General features: G+C 36.3%; 1 protein-coding gene across 1 annotated transcript in view; it reads left to right on the plus strand.

Annotated features, from left to right (window-relative positions):
- The window catches only part of LOC134538250 (putative inorganic phosphate cotransporter), an 85,583-nt gene that overhangs the window by 7,774 nt on the left and 59,711 nt on the right, over nucleotides 1-18,098 (plus strand).

An 18,098-nucleotide genomic window follows, 5' to 3' on the forward strand; every position in this document is an offset into this window, starting at 1 on the left:
GGAACACCAACAGATATGTTTTGCCTATCTGAATGAACATTATATTTTATGTTGTACTACGATTACTTGTGTGAACGCCGAGACAAGTAATATGGACATAAAAAAAAAGGGCAGCAATTTATTATAATCCGAAAATATGTTACATGTTATGCATTTTGACAAATGTTATGCTACGAAAACAAAAACATTTTTAACCGAAATGAGGTTAAGGAAAACACTGTCCCGAAGGTAAGAAATACTTATTGTTTTAAAAATATTGCTCTCCTAAATCATTAAATGTTACGTTTACCGATATTTAGTTAAATGATTTGTCTTTTTTATAAGGAAAAAAAATACAATCAATATTTATAAATATTAATGCATGCACGAAACAAGTCAGAAGCTCGCCAACATTCAGTTGAAGCTGCAAATTTCCCTACTATTCAAATTAGTGTCTTAAGCATATTAACTGCAAATTGTACTTTCTAGGATCAATGTCGTATTTAAATTAAAATGTACTTACAATTTGAAACGTAAGTCCTACTACAGAAGGTACTTTATCTCGGTTTTAAGCCATTGCAACTTCGTTTTAATGTTTGTCAAGTTTGCGTTTTTGTATAGCAACTAGAGCATTTCTGAATAAAAAAAAAACGTTCAACTGCAATAGCATTGAATGTCCTCTCTGTACTAGTACTTTATTTACTCTATGGTCCGCTAGGCCAGGCGTCAATCACGGTTCCCGGACTACAGTGGCGTAGCTAATATATATAATATATAATATATATAATATATATAAGGTGACTGGCGCCCCTGGCCAGACTTGATAATGGTGCCCCTCGCGGTTTAAAAGAAGTGGGGGGGGGGGGGGGGTTTCAGTAACTTAAAAAAAATGTAAATTTAGTCAAACTGATTTTTATTATCAAGTGGATTAATTGGAAATAATTGTTATTGTGTTAAAAACTTTACAAGCATAAGTGTGTAATATAAGTTAGGTTCTTAGCACATAATTTTTTTTTGAGAATGGTTTGCAGCTTTTGTTTACTAAAAAAAAAAAAAAAATCTGTACTCAAATCAAATCAGACCAAATAAGATTTATTCCCACAAAAAGCACATTTCTAGTTAATCACTATGGCTTAACAACAATATAAATTTAATTGCATAAATTTTAATAGAATGTGAAAAAAGATTTTTTATTAATGTGTACTATTACAATGTTTTGTCTTTACACTCTCAAAAGAACTACTGAGTAGAAAAAACCCTAGTAAAAAAGGATAAGTTTGTTTTGAAAAATTACATTCATACAATCATACATAAAACTAACAATTTATAATCTAACTTAATAAAAGTTAGCTCAACTTTATTATCTACTTAGAAAAAGCACATTGATTTTAAATTTTATACATTGCAGAGCAGCTGCTGAAATTGAATAAACTTGTAGTTAACAGGAAGAAAACTTTCACATCTTGCCAAGACATATGAAACATGTAAGACAACAACATAATAAAAATATTCACTTAAATGTTACTTTTCTGGCTTTAACTGACACAAAATCATTCATTAGCACATCTAAGTCCAATTTTCTTACTTCTTCTTGCTCAATCGAGAGTATCGCAAGATTCGTCAAACGATATTGTCCCATTGAAGATCTCAAATATTTTTTTATCAACTTTAATTTGCTAAAGCTTCGCTCACAAGAGGAAACTGTATCCGGTAGTGTCAGGAAGATTCTAAAAGCAATTTGGATGTTCGGAAAAATATCTTCCTGTTTTAAGTTCTTGAATTTTTCTTAGCAGATCTAGGGGTATGACTTTTTCTAGATCTTCTTTTACCAGTTCTTTTGCTTGCATTTTAAATGTCTCTATTTCGTTGGTCAGTTCAAGTAAACATACATCAGTGGAGTATTTCAGACCAAAATCTGAAGCATGTTTTTTCAATACATTTAATGGCTCTTTTTTCAGTGCTGGTCCTGTTAGAAAGTAGAAGTCCGAAGATAATGATTCCATCGCTTCATACCAGTCGTTTTCTCACTATCTTTCGTCTTTTTACAGGAAGGTGATCTCCGATGCCAAGTTCCTGTGACGTTTGAATGGCAAAGTCGATTGCTGGCCTGATACCCTCATATCTAATCTCCTGAATTGTCATTGACAGCCCCTTAATCATTTTGCTTGCCTCGCTGACAGAAACTGTTTCTTTTTGAAGGGCTTTGTTTATTTGGTCGAGAGCAATAATAATCCTCTCCCATAGCTGCAAAAGACATATAAATTTGAAGTCAATCTGTTTTTATTAGCTCCTGCGCACCTACTGCAGTTTCCAAATTCCATTTCTCTTGACAGGTTCTATCTATAATTTCTTTTAGGATAGCATAAACCTCTTTTAGCATTTTCTTCAAAGCACTGACTGCTCTTCTTTTTGTTGACCATCTAGTGTCAGAATGACCTTTTAATGTAATGCCAAGTTTGGTTAGGATCGCCTGCCACCTCCCGCTAGAACCGCTGAAAAAGGTGAAAAACTTTTGTACTGTTCCAAAAAATGTAATGAACAAGGGTGAGACAGCTGCAGCATGTTTACCAATCAGATTTAAACTATGTGCTGCACACGGCACAAAATAAGCTTTGTCATTATGTTGGAGGATTTTTGCTTGCACTCCATTATATTTTCCAGCCATATTGCTGCCATTACCGTAACCCTGGCCTCCGCAGTTAGCAAAGCTCAGACCATCATCGCTTAGTTTTTTGCAATATTTCCATCGAAATTCCTTCTCCTGTTTTCTCATGCGTGTTGATGAAATCAATAAAGCTCTCCTCGACTTCACATGTTCCTGCTGACAAATCAACAAACCGAATAATTTGACTCATTTGCTCGATGTGAGCACTGTCTGGAGTGCAGTCAAATATGACAGAGAGATATTTTCCATTTTTTTATTAGATCCAAGATTGTCTGTCTTGCTTTACCTCCAGTCAAATTTACGAGTTCATTTTGGATTGTGGGAGAGAAGTAGCTAGGCACGTTTTTGTTGGACTTGACGTAGGCCATATGGTCGGCGAACTAAGGATGTTAGTGACTTATTAATTCTAAGGTGCTTAGAAACACTCCACTACTAGATTCTCCAATTACTTCTTTCTTACTTGTTCCTCGAAGTGGTAAATTGTTTTTCACACAAAAAAAAGTATGACATCAATGTCAACTTTGAGAATATTTCTCCACTTCTCGATCTCCTTTTGAATACTATCTTGGATTTCAGAATCCTCAAGTCTTTTTTAGTTTCAATCGTTTTTTTTTTTTTAAATCAATCCACTCCATACAATTTTACCTTTGGCTGGATGAGTTTTCATGAGTGAGAATTAGAGGATTTAAGTGTTTCCAATCTTTAAAGCCTTTGTTTAAGTCTGAAAATGGTGATGACTTTCCTTGTTGATACTTTCCAAACAGAACACAAGGGAAACAAAATAAAGCATCTTCTGACTGGCTATAAAGTAACCACTGTCTCAACACTTTTTCGCCATTTGCAATATCAATTCGAAGATACAACTAAAGAAAATAATTACTTTTTTTTCTCTAATTTGTTTATGATATAATGGATATATTTAACTCAATGTAATAGACACTTGAATTATTAGTTTTAAAGCAAACGTTTCAGTGTAGTTATCGATGCGTAAACTGTCAGATGACATATGCACTTGCATAGTACGATAGTAGTACGATAGTAGTACAATAGTAGTACGATAGTAGTACAATATGTGTGAACCGCCAGATGACATATACATTTAGCAACTAGTTAGCATCCACGGTTGAGTGCTAGCGCTAACTGCGCTGGCTAATATTTTTTGGAAATATTGTGTTCAGATTGGATAAGGAAATGTCGCAGTTCTCTGCTAATTTGTGCTTGAGCTCTTTCGTGTTTTTTTCCGAGCCGGAGATTTTAAGTCGAAGAAAATACGATTTGAAGCTTACGTCACATTTGAAAAAAAAATTACCGCTATGAACCCGAAGACATAAACAACACTTTGCACTGGCCTATCTTGAACAATTTATTTGCATTCAAATAAACTCTTGCACTGTCTTCATCCGCACGTAAAGTAACTTCTCACAGCAGTCACCATAGCTTCGTGTGTTCGATTCCCAAATCCCGGCATGACGTTTATTTATGAGTGGTTTGTTAGTGATTCGAAGCCCAGCTGTTATTTCAGAGGTTAATTTTAAGAATATATAAATATATGTTACTTAAATAGAGGGCAAAGATTCATGCATGGATATCGATAAAACGTTCAAAAAATTTACGCTTATAATGATACCGTCATACAGTAGGTTTACTCATGTTACATTATCGTATATATATACACAACATATGTAAATATGATAAATTTCTGAAACGTGTTTAATTTTTCCAGCAACTTAATGAAGTTAAAAAAAAGTTTTTTTCATATGTAAGTTTTGCCGATTTAATTATTCCTAAAAAAATTTCGAACTCTCAGCATATTCACAACATAATTATAGTTTGATTTTTTCCAAAATTATGCTAGCCTTTAGAAATAACTTAAGTATAGGCAATGTCAACGTGTCATTCGGTAATAAGCATTTGTGTGTCAAGAATGGCTATTCCTCTGATCCAACTAAATGGCTAATAGCCGTTGTTCGATGCGCCGCATCTATCTATCTTCCACTCGATTGGAACAACCATCGATTTGACTTTTTCGAGGCACATTAAACTTGAAACACTCCCATTCGTTTCTTACTTTTCCTATCATCGTCCTATCCTTAACAGAATAACACAGATTGGAAGAAGTTAAATAGCAAACATGTCTAAAAGTTATCGTTAAAATAATCTGTTCGTTAAAGAAATAAACATATTTGAATTAATGAGTGTAAATAAAAGTAAATTTATAAATGAAAGTGTAGATTTAATTTCACTCCTTCTTTGTATCCATACAAAAGTGATGATTCAATAAAAATGATTCAATTTTATTCATAAAAGTATGCAATTATTTCAGCAATGTTTTGTTATGACGTTGTCACGTTAAACTATCGTTCGTAAACCGACTTTACATACCAACCATACCAACCAATTTTTTTTTCCGTGATGTGACTAGAGATGTATAACTTAAAAAAAAAAAACAAAAAACAAATGGCGTGTCTTTAACTTTAAAAAAATCACTGAAGATTAATTTTGATTATATAACGAGTATTGTTGAAAAGTTATAGCTGTTTTAAATATGAAAAAATACACATAAAAATTGCAAGGACAAAATAATCCATCCGGCTCTGCAATGATTATTATTTATTTACAAAAATTTAATTAGAATTGAAAAATAATTATATATTTCTTAACAAAAAAACTTTGATAGTAAGACATTATTTAAAATATTTGAACAATTTTTACTTGGGAAGGAAAATTGGATCCATTGTTCATCCAGTATTTCCCCTCCAACTCTGTGGGGTTGAATATGGTTGGAGACGAAAAATTGACAACGTGACCCGCGTAGGGACCGGAAAAATTCGCGGGTTGAATGACCTGTAGGATGAACTCCATAGTTCTACGTACACTCGGTCAAATGCCACCCACTCATTGGCTGCTGTCTTGTGAGACGTAACCAGCGTAGCAGCCTGTGATTCGATAAAGCTTTGGTCGGGCGTTTCTCATTGGCCCGGAGTCATCCAGGTGAGTTGTGAACCAATAGCAGAGGCAGCACTGAGGTATAACGATTTGTATTTTAGCCTATCGCGAAATGAATTCGCGAAATTTTTCCGGTCTCTAAGACCCGCGTCTTAAGAGAGTGTGGCCTCGATTGTATGTTTGAGAAAGGAAAGTTTTTTTTTTTTTTTTCCCCCGCTGTCCGTCAAACCGAGCTAAGAGAACGGGCCCTAGGGGGAGGGGGGTTTATCGAACAAGCTATGGCCTGGATTCGAATCCCGGGTCGAGAGACAGGTTTGTGCCCCAGACGAGCCAGAGCCAGCTTATCTGCTGCTGTCGAAACACTTCTCTCTCTTCTTTGCGGGACCCCCGCGGGGAGGGGGGGAATAGTCATAGCTCGTATCTCTTACCGGCCCGCTGTCGCAGGTCCCGACTACGACCTTGGCTCGTCCCGCTCCAATCCCGAGATAAGCGAAGCGAGCTTGCGAACCACGTCGTCGTCTTTCAACGCTCGCCAAATACGCGCAACACGTGACCTCGAACACTAGAGAACTTCAAGTGTCCTCAATCATGCATCGCAAATGCACTTAATGATACGAAACTCGGGCACGGAATTCAAAGGCAGAATTCTTAAAAAAAAATTGGTTGTCTGTAATAAAGTCGGTTTACGGACGATAGTTTAACGTGGCAACGTCATAACAAAACATTGATGAAATGAATGCATACTTTTATGAATAAAATTGAATAATTTTTTATTGAATTATCACTATTTTGTATGGATACAAAGAAGGAGTGAAATATTGATAAATTTACTTTTATTTGCACTCATTAATTCAAATATGTTTATTACTTTAACGAAGAGGTTATTTTAACTATAACTTTTATACCTGTTTGCTATTTAACTTCTTCCAATCTGTGTTATTCTGTTAAGGATAGGACGATGATAGGAAAAGTAGGAAACGAATGGGAGTGCTTCAAGTTTAATGTGCCTCGAAAAAGTCAAATCGATGGTTGTTCCAATCGAGTGGAAGAGAGATAGATGCGGCGCAAGCGTACAATGAGCGTAACGGGACAAAACGTAACGGGACAATGTGCGCAACGGGACAATGGGCGTAACGGGACACTTTTCGTGCGTGCAGCCGGCGTTCATCGATTTATTAGACGTTGTCACGTCAAAAAAAAAAAGGGGGGGGGGGGGGGTCTTGTGAATTGAAAGGCACCCAAAATAAAATTCCAAACAAAACACTGTTCTGCACAGCATTATTTACAAATTACGATTAAAAAATCACATAGTTACTTGCAACAGGTAATTTGTACGACGTGTTTGTGGAAATGTAAGATATTGATATTTTCCATTGATCCAATAACTTTAAAAAAAAAAAATTACAATAGTAAAACATTTCTAGAACTTTATAATTGTATATAACATTAACTTCCATCATAAAACATATTTAATAAGTTATTTCAAACCTTAAATTTAGAAGCAAAACATTATCTTCTTGAATTTGCTGATGGTCTTCAACGTTTGTACCTGTATATCGTTTCAACTTATTCAATTTCACGAATGAAAATTATTCACAGCGTGTTTAGCTTTGCTACTATTGAAAATATGTGTTGTGCTATTGTTGAACTAGCCGTGTGCAGTTTCAACGAGCGCTATTTTATGGTAATTTCAAAAGTTTCGTATACTCAGTTTCTCCATAATTTCATAATTTCTAATTTCTTCGTTTCTCGAAAATAAGGAAAAAGTTATTGTTTCTGCACAAAATGGCACAAGCAAACGAAACGATCAAAACCTCTTCGTTATTTTTCATAAGTTAAGATATATATTGCACGTGACGTTTTCTGTGTGAAGTTCAGACAGCTCTCTATAGTCACAAGAAAGAAGAGGAAATCAAATAATTCGACCCTAACATTAGCGACCACAGCGTACCTTTCTAAGTTAATCGTTTAGCATCCATCGAGTAAACTCGCAATCGAGTTGCATCGATGTCGTGATGGCTCGATACGTCGATAAACTTAGAATCAGCCGCCAAGACCAACTGAGTATACTCCCATCTAACTCTTTTTAGTAGGCTGCATTTAGGTTTTCTACAAACGTTTCACGTAAACTTTTACAATTTGTAGGTACTTTTTTTTTTTTCAAAACCATGCGACAAAAAAAAAGTAAAATCACCAAAACATTTGCATATTAAATTTTACGATCGTTCATTGTGTCGATAGACTACGATTATTTTTAACTTTTATGGTGAAATTAAGCTTTTTTTTTTTAGCATTCCATTTGCGCTTACGTTCGTTCACCTTATTTCCTCAAGGTCATACGGTTCGTTCACTGCGTTGAGCAAATAAAAGTGGCTTGAAATTCGATATTAATTGGCTCCTGAAAATATAACAACCAATGCTTATGATTAATAACGACTTGAATATTGTGAAACTGGTTTTACTTTGTATTAAATTTCATATAATACAAGATATAATGATAACATTCATTTACCTTCTGTATAATTATCAGTTGTTCAGAAAGATCCCTTTGTGTCTCTGGCAAATTTTTTTTAACTCTTTACCTAACCAATATAAAGTATTAAGCTGCCAAGATGAAAATGAATTTAAGGTTAATGAAAAGAAATTATTACATAAGAATTGTTTTTATAATATCAATGAATATTTTAAGTCGTGTAGTTCTTTTAAAAATCATTTATAATTTATATAGGTAGTTGTTATTCAATATGGTGTGTGGTATGTTGTCTTTTTTTGTTTCATGTTTGTATCGTGATTATGATTGGTTAATATGTCGTATTTGTTTTTATCAATTTTTAATCTTTGTTGTAATTTATATGTGCAATTATTGACGTTCTCTACACCCCAATTGTATTACATACATGTATAGGGGTCAACAGAGAGATGTAACTAAGTAAAATAAATAAATTACGTGCCATTTGATGCGGTGAATTATTTCGCGTTGCTCACCTCTCGAGTGATTCTCAACCTGCTAACCGGGACCACATTCACCACGTGTTCCACCCACATCTGCTCGATTGCACAAGTCTCGTTCGAGTCGACGGTTCCATGTTTGGAAACTTGCTCGCCAAACGGGTATTAATCCGCAGGTATGTGTTACGAACACTGTAAGAGTGGAAAGGTCTGCGAAATGTTTTTTTTATTTGACCCTTTTCTTTAATTGATTTAGCACATGTAAAAATATTTAACGGCAGATGAAAAACCAAAAGATAACGTGAAATAGACACATAAAATTCTAAAAGATAAACAGAAACATGAATTTTTTTTTTTAAGTACTTTCACGCCCAGAGGGAAAATTTTTGAATAGGCCTGTTACAAACGAACTTATCCTAAACAACCAATATTTACAAATTAATTTGCGTTGGACATTAAAATTTGGGGCAAGTGCAGTTGAACAGCTCAAATAAAAATGATTTTTTTTTTTAAACACTGCAAATAAAGTACGTGATTTCACGAACATGTCGTATGTGTCTTTATCTGATCAACTTAATTTTCAACACTTTGCAAATATTCACAATGTTATTTATTTAGTTATTTTTTATACTTATTCTTTAATGTATGATATTTACACAAATGTGTTTAATTAACATATATAAATATAGCATATTTTATTATGAATTCTTAATTAAAAAATATTATGTTTCATTTTTGTAAAGTTTTCTATTTGATAAACCATATTGTACGTATATTTTAATATAAATTTTTAAAGTGTAATAAATGTTAAAATTTCTTATAAAAGATTTGTTGCATCGTTTAGTTAACTCTTTAAAGAAGAACTAGAAAATAAATTGAAGCATTGCGGGGCAAATTGATATAAAAGTAAAAAAAATAAACAAAAATAATTTGTTTAAAAAACCTATATAAATGCTAGCACAAATTACCGTCTCGCTTCTGAGCTACAACGCAATGTCGGACGGATTTAAACCAGCATGTGCTCATAAAAAAATTATTTTCCGCTTAAATCACTTTGCACCGCAACTCTTCGATTAGTCAGTTAATTCTCTAATTACAGCTTCACATTACTCTGTGACCTCTTTTATGTATTGGGCGTCAGAGTGGCCTTGTGACAGGGTTCCGCATTCTGTTTATAGAGCTGTTAAATGGTTGGAACCCGTTATCGACTTGTAATTCTTTTTCTTCCTTTTTCTAGAACAATAACTCACTCCTCTATCTCACCTTTTTTATTATACGGTCTAACGTAAATTTATTTATATAAGCCTCATTTTTATCTTTCAAAATGCCTCGCTTGCGAGGTTTAGGTAATCAAATCAACGAATTATACTCTCATGGAATGCAGTCAAACTTAATCCAGAAACAAGAGTACAAAGTGGACATAAAATAAATGTCACGGTTTCAATGGTAGATATACATTAACAGTTTAATTTAGACTATTTACAACAAATCATACATCAAATTGAAAGTAAACAAACCTGGATTTTTCTTACAAATGTTCAGTATGTGCACCTGCAGTTACACGGCTCCCATCCAACATAAAGTCCCATTCTTCCCGCACTTTGGTCAAAAAGTCCGGAGTAATGGAAGCAACAGCCTCTTCAATTCTGTGTCTCAACTCTGGAAAATCATCGGATAGACGCGATCTTCTATAAAGCCCCAAAGGAATAAAAAAAATCGCATGTCGTCGTGTCAGGTGAACGTGGATGCCAGCGAAAAAGAGCCCTGTGTTCTCGACCATTACGACCAATCCAGCGGTCAGGGACTTCGACGTTCAACCAATGGGGACACATGTTAACCCTCTACCGGTTGGAGAAAGAGCCATTCTTTCGGGCTGCAAACGACAAAACCAACGAAGCAGCATTTGCACAAATGCGTCTAAAAATGTTTTGAGCTACTCTTCAATCATGACCTTTTAACCAACACACTACAACGCTTACAGTTGGTGATATTGAAATTTTATAACTGGGGAATTATTTCACGGACACGACTGTATTTCGCGAACCAAAAGGGAAGTCGGCGTAATGGTGGTTCGCGAGTGATGGCATGACATACAGTTTAATTAGTAATAGACTAGAGACCTGCCAAAATTCGCGGATTCATTCGGTGATAGGCTAGAATTCAAACACATATACCTATACCTCTTAGATATAATTTTGCTACTGGCTCACTGTTCACTACTGGACGAATCTCAACCAGTTATAATAAACCCTCAACCAAAGAAGGATCGAATCACAGACAGAACCAGCTGTGAGACGACTTGCAAGTCGGCAGCCAACGAACTTGCCGTTGTTTGCCCGAGTGTACAGGGGTATTGTGCAGTCAGTCTTAAGCTGGCTTCACAATTGAAAAAATAACAGTAACAGTAGGTCGTGTGCATAGGATATGAACGCCATGTTTCCTAACCTAACGATTCACAATAGCAGAAAGTTGGTCGTGTGCATGGGAGCAAGGTCGTGCGCATAAGGAGTGAAATGAATATATTTTATTTCGGTCGCGTACGCATGGCACAACAGCCAATGAGAGAACAGCAGGGTGTTTTTTTTTTGGGCGGGACTAGAAATATGTTTATATTTACTAACCATATTGTGGTAAGAAAATGTCGAGATGATAATAATAGTATTGTCGTTATTTTGAAAGTTAATATGTTTATTTACCAACGCTGCTAACAGATGTCAGCATCGTTCGCGAAATTTCATTGGCTGAAACTAACAGTAAGAATTCAATTGTGAACCGATTTCGCAGTTCGCACAAGTCGTGTGCACAGGTCGTGTGCACGGCTTGCGAAATTTTTTTTGCAGGTCTCTAGCTGATGGTGGTTCGCGGGAGTGTGTGTGTGTGTGTGTGTCCGCAGAGGATGACCACAGTCGCCGAGGTATCGCGACGACAATCTCTCCGTCTTTGGGGAGTGGGGGGGGGGGGGGGGGGGCGAGGGTCGCGCCTATGGGTCACGGTGTCTGGGTCACGGACGTCGGTGCGCGGTCCGTGTGTCCGTGTGTGTCCGTGTGTGTCCGTGTGTGTCCGTGTGTGTCCGTGTGTCCGTGAGTGTGACGGAGAGTTGGACAGGCCCAGCCCTCCCCGGTGGTGAATGAGGAGGGAGGAGGGGACGGGGGGAAACTTGGCACACGTCGCGTCGCGTCGCGTCGCGTCGGCCGGGCGAAAGTGTTGGGCAATCTCCGAAGGAGGGCTGACGTAACATCACGTCAGGGGTTCGAATGCCGAGCCAGTCGACATAAAAATTCCAGTTCTTTTTTTTTATGTGTGCAACATCTCAGCTCTCGGTACGTACGCGGTATTCGGAACGGAAATGTGTGCAACAACCACACGGTGCTGCTATCTGCGGCGAACGGCGAAGAACCGAAGTTCACAAAGCCAAAAGGGAAACTTTATAAAGTATTAACTGTTTTTAATGAATTTTAACAAGATGAGCGTTATCATAATAAAAAATTAATTGACGAAAATCAGGTCAGTTGCTGGGGTTTAGTGTGGTTTTTTTTTTTAATTTTTTTTTTTTTTTTTTTAGCTTTTATCGGATATGATTCATTATGTAGTTTGGAATTTTGGTCTGCTAATCAAATGATTCAATACTAATCGATGTTAAGCTGCTCGGGCAGAGCATTCTAGCGGCGGGCGCGTAAATCACGTGCGATTCGCGTTCACATATGTACACAATTTACGTTGTATTATCTATCTCGCTCGGCATTATTTTTAAGAATTCTACGTTACATTCTGTGTCCGAGTTTCGTATTATTATAAGTGCATTTGCAACACGAGAACACACGAATTGCTCTTCGCCGAGGTTTCACACATCACGGGCGAGTACTGAAAGACTCGCTCACATATGTTTTGACGTGACAACGTTTAATAAATCGATGAACGCCGGCTGCACGCACGAAAGTGTCCCGTTACGCTCATTGTCCCGTTACACTCAATGTACGCTTGCGCCGCATGAATCTCTCTTCCACTCGATTGGAACAACCATCGATTTGACTTTTTCGAGGCACATTCAACTTGAAACACTCCCATTAGTTTCCTACTTTTCGTATAATCGTCCTATCCTTAACAGAATAACACAGATTTGAAGAAGTTAAATAGCAAACATGTATAAAAGTTATAGTTAAAATAATCTCTTCGTTAAAGTAATAAACATATTTGAATTAATGAGTGCAAATAAAAGTAAATTTATCAATTAAATTGTGGATTTCATTTCACTCCTTCTTTGTATCCATACAAGATAGTGATAATTCAATAAAAATGATTCAATTTTATTAAAGTATGCAATCATTTCATCAATGTTTGTTATGACGTCACGTTAAAATATTGTCCGTCAACCGACTTTACAGACAACCAATTCTTCCCCCCCCCCCCCCCCCCCGGCCAATAGTCAGCAGTCAGTTGATTCCCGTCCATACGAAACAAATCGAGCACGGCTTCGTGATTTATCAACGGAGCTTATCTTAAATTCTGTTAGCAAATTTAATATTGAAAGATATCCACAAGGCACGATCCGAATGGGAACACCAGAAAAAAAATACATATTCACAGGTTCAATTACATGAATGCTATCTATGCTTTACAATCCTACACACAGTATTGCAAGACGTTGTCGCTTGCTCTGCACTGTATATTTTTGCATCTCATTCGGAATAACAAAATGTTTGCTTGAATATTCATGTTACCGAACTATATGTCGCCAAACAGACTTGCAAAACTTTTAACGTATATATTAATACTACTTGAACAAATTTGACTCAACAATTAAAAAAATATATATATATATATAAAATTGCCATTCTCTGTAAGTTCCATTTTGGCATCTACAGTAGAATCTTGTTGGAACACTATCTAAACTGCTCCATACAGATTGAAAATGGAGCATTAGCGAGAAGATGGGACAAGGTCCTTAGCCTCGGTCATATTAGACGAGTCCCGTTAGTTAAGAAGTCCGTAAATAGATAATAAAAAAGGGGGGTTGTCTGTAAAGTCGGTTTACGGACGATAATTTTACGTGATAACGTCAATAAAAAAACATTGATGAAAAATTGCATACTTACTTTTTAATTTTCAAATATTATTTAAAGTTATTGCAAAATTTAATTTAAATAATTTGTTCAAATATAATCACGAGCAATTAGTTTTAAAACAGCCCGCCTCAACCTGTTTGACATTATAGAAGATTTTTCTCGCACGGAAGTTGGTGGCCGGTTCTTGCACGCTCGGCTCAGGCGGAACATGACAATTTGTTCGTGCGTGCAGCCGGCGTTCATCGATTTATAAGGACGTTATCACGTCAAAAGAGCGCGTGTGACTCAGCCACACGTGTTACAAGTGAAACTTCCTTGCCGCAGTTCAAACCTCGACTCTTTAAGTATATCGTAATGGGTAAAACTTCAAAGAAGGAAGACAATTTTCTACATAAACATGGAACTAACAAAATTATCACTCACTTCAAAATAACTGCTCAGGATATCAATAATTATTGATCGATAAATTATGATTAACTAACAATAAATATCACTCACTGTTTAAATACTCGCACCGTAAAGAAAAAAAAATGTGAATGCATGCTGTTTCTTTAAACAATTCTGACATTTGGAACACGTACTAAATATGAAATTCATAACAGGTAGCGCTATCTATGCGGGAAATGCAGGGACTGTCTCAACAGCACCCTCTACGCTGCTGGTTGAACAAGGAGGAACGTGAGCGGGCTGGTAGCAAATATAAAATTCAAGGCACTCCCAGCTGACTGTATAGGATACCTATATCTATTTTATGAAACAAGCGCATAAGCACACTTTCTGTCATATTATTTCGTTCATCTATCTCTCTCGGTTATATATATACTTTTTTTTTGTAAAACGGAGAACGAAAACGAGCCCAGCAATGTATATTGCATAGTGCTCTCTTTATATATCTTTGGCAAGTACATACATATTCTGTGTCTTTTTTGTGTCAGAAACGTTTCTCAAAAATGTTTCACCAACACGTTACATTAAAATTCTGCCTTGAAATTTTACTTTCATCGCGCTCCAAGAAGCTTCACTTCAATAATTAAAGAAATATTTTATGGTTTTATATTTAGGCCAATTTCGTTTTTCAAACAATATTTCGGTTTCATAATTTTTATTTTAATGAAAAGTGTTTATTAATAATTACAGCACAATTATCAACAAAAACGTCACTTACTTGCTCAATGATACTTACTTCACAAAAAAAACTGTCATTTTGACTGATATGTGATGCACTCTCACAGTGTAATAATTTGTAATAAGCATGTTTAACTAATGGGAACAATAAAAATAAATCAGCAAGTACATGTGCGAGCCAGCAGGGTACGTCGAGATTATGACGTCATCATGGCTAAAGGTAAAACGCAATGCTCGGGATTGGGGCACTCGACGATGGAGAAGGGTACAGGAGAAACAACGAATAAAGAAGAGTCAAGACAACTGTAACACTCTTTGCAGGTTTTTCGCCGCCATTTTTGTTACGAAATCTTAAAAACTCAATTGCGTACTTCATTGTTTAGTGTTATCGTTCTAGTGAATTATTGAATATTTTGTTTTATCGTTCGAAGTGATAATTTAAGTGTTAAGAATCACTTTTAACGAGCGTGGCGGCCACGCATTTATGTTTATTTTTTTAAAATTATTAATTAGTTCATTTAGTGAAATACCAGCTAAACAGACGCTAAATACAAAAAAAAAATACAGTTGCTGCACAAAAAGGATAACCAAGACAAAACACGGATAATTAAACATGCCAATGACACACAACATACTATTAAGGAGCTAACATAAGATGAAATATACTATTTGATGGGAAGCCTAAGATGTCCATCAAGTTCTGTCCCTGCCCGAACACGCCCGAATATTCACCTTCGGCCAACTTCGGGATTTGTTTTATTTTTGCGCAGGAAAAATGAATTCAAATATTAAAAGTGGTCGGTTAGGTTAGCTACATTAAAACACTTTAAAACACTATGGACGGTTAGTTAGGTTAGTATAGCTACATTAAAAAAAAACAGAGAAATATAAATATATATAAATAAACCCGAGGTTGGCCTAACGTGAATTGTTTGGGTGTAATCGGGCAGGGACAGAACTTGATGGAGATCTTAATTTTCCCTTATTCGATCAGGTGGTAAATCGAAAAAAAAAAGACTGTTAATATTTACATTCAGAGATCCTGCAAAGATATTTCGGTTAGTATAGAGTTCTAAGACTCTAGATAAATCATCAAAATCTCCCTGCAACACAGGACATGAACGGTTTTATTCATCTATATAAAATGTCCTTACGCCTATGTTTGCTAGACGTAACCTTCACGGAGGTTAAATGGCTCACCACGCAATCAGTGCTGACTTCAGAATGATAGAACGTGCCTGTCTCATAATTTGAATCATCGCCAACATCTCGAAAGCTGTGACCGTTTTGTCCAACAGATCACTTAAAAATACAGACGTATCAGGGGCTAGAAAAGATAACCAATCAGAATCACAATCGGACTCCCCTTCTTTTTTTTTTTTTTAAGCGAAAACTCACTTAGCCGGGTAGAGCGATTTTTTTGGTATAGGGGCAAAACTTATGCGGGTTCGCGTCTCCGACATGCTAGTGCCATAATATCATAATCATTTTCTTACGTACATTTGACGTAAAAAATGATGTCATATTACTATAGACCGGAAAAATTCGCGGATTCATTTCACGAAAGCCTAAAATTCATATAGTTATACCTCAGTGCTGTCTCTGCTATTGGCTCACAACTCACCTGGATGACACCGGGCCAGTGAGAAACTCTCAACCGAAGCTGTGTCTAATCACAGGCCGCTACATTGGGACACCTTCACAAGACAGCAGCCAATGAGAGGGTGACATTTGACCGAGTGTACGTAGAACTATAAAGTTCATCCTAGAAGTCATTGAACCCGCGAATTTTTCCGGTCCCTTCATATTACACATTTAAAAACACAATTTTTTTTTTTAAGTTTTCACTTCTGACAGTCCCCATGACTGCCTTTTCGTTTTTTTCTTTACGTTGACGAGAAAGTTAGGGAAATATGCGGAAACACTTGAAAGGTTTGCGAGGTGACCCGGGGGGGGGGGGGGAGGGTGTGTGTGTGGAGAGAATGTAACAGTAATCTGTATGGTGTGTAACGGTCATCTGTATGGCGCAAGACTTTTTTGAGGGAACATACGTTCTTCGGAGTTCTGGCAAAAGTTCCCGGTTCCGAGTGTGTGTGGCTTGCATATCAACCGTGCTAAACTGTCCAGTCCGCCTGCGGTCACGTTCTGCACTCGCAGTTCGCAAAACAGTCCGCGCTTTTCTATCGCAGTCACGTACAAGCGCGCGCCGAGCTCCGTAGCGCAGTCGGCTTGCGGTGCGAGGGGTTCCGGGTTCGAGTCCCGGGTAAGGCATGGATGTTAATTTACATACAGATATTTGATTGCTAAGATATGTAAACGATTCGAATAAGGACACATTACCCTATGGCCGTGGGCTTCAGGCTGTAGGCCACTATCAACTAAAACTAAAATAAAAATAACGTACAAGCGCATGGCAGAGAAAAGGGAGGGAGAGAACAAAAAAAAATTTAAAAACAGCCATGAGGACTGCCGACAGAAGTGAAACCTTTTTCGCAATTTTACGAAAAAAATATTATCACACAACACGTTAGAAAAACAACTCCTAAATTACTATAAAATACGCATTGCATAGTAATTGTAGGTATTAAAAAAATAAATAATTATGTTCTTAATTTTTTAGGTTATATTGCTACAAAGACTCCGTTTTCTTCGTTATTATAACTATATATCTATATGAGAATACTAATGTATTTTATACTCACTTTTTACTGCACAGTAATCGTATGCTTAAGATTTCAAAAGCGCAATAAGTTATACTAATAGGAACAGATATAGTGTTATCGTTAAAACGTCACGTGACCATGTCGATGATGACTTACATGAATTTACTCCCTATCCAAAGCTTCCCATAGAAGTTTTCACTTCAAAAAAATTGGTTGTCTGTAAAGTCGGTTTACGGACGATAGTTTAACGTGACGTCATAACAAAACATTGATGAAATGATTGCATACTTTTATGAATAAAAATGAATCATTTTTATTGAATTATCACTATTTTGTATGGATACAAAGAAGGAGTAAAATGAAATCTACAATTTAATTGATAAATTTACTTTTATCTGCACTCATTAATTAAAATATGTTTATTACTTTAACGAACAGATTATTTTAACTATAACTTTTATACATGTTTGCTATTTAACTTCTTCCAATCTGTGTTATTCTGTTAAGGATAGGACGATGATAGGAAAAGAAGGAAACGAATGGGAGTGTTTCAATTTTAATGTGCCTCGAAAAAGTCAAATCGATGGTTGTTCCAATCGAATGGAAGAGAGATAGATGCGGCGCAAGCGTACAATGTGCGTAACGGGACAAAGCGTAACGGGACAATGTGCGTAATGGGACAATGAGTCATCCTTTTTCGTGCGTGCA

The sequence above is a fragment of the Bacillus rossius genome, chromosome 13, assembly GCF_032445375.1.
Source record: "Bacillus rossius redtenbacheri isolate Brsri chromosome 13, Brsri_v3, whole genome shotgun sequence".
Taxonomy (NCBI): domain Eukaryota; kingdom Metazoa; phylum Arthropoda; class Insecta; order Phasmatodea; family Bacillidae; genus Bacillus; species Bacillus rossius.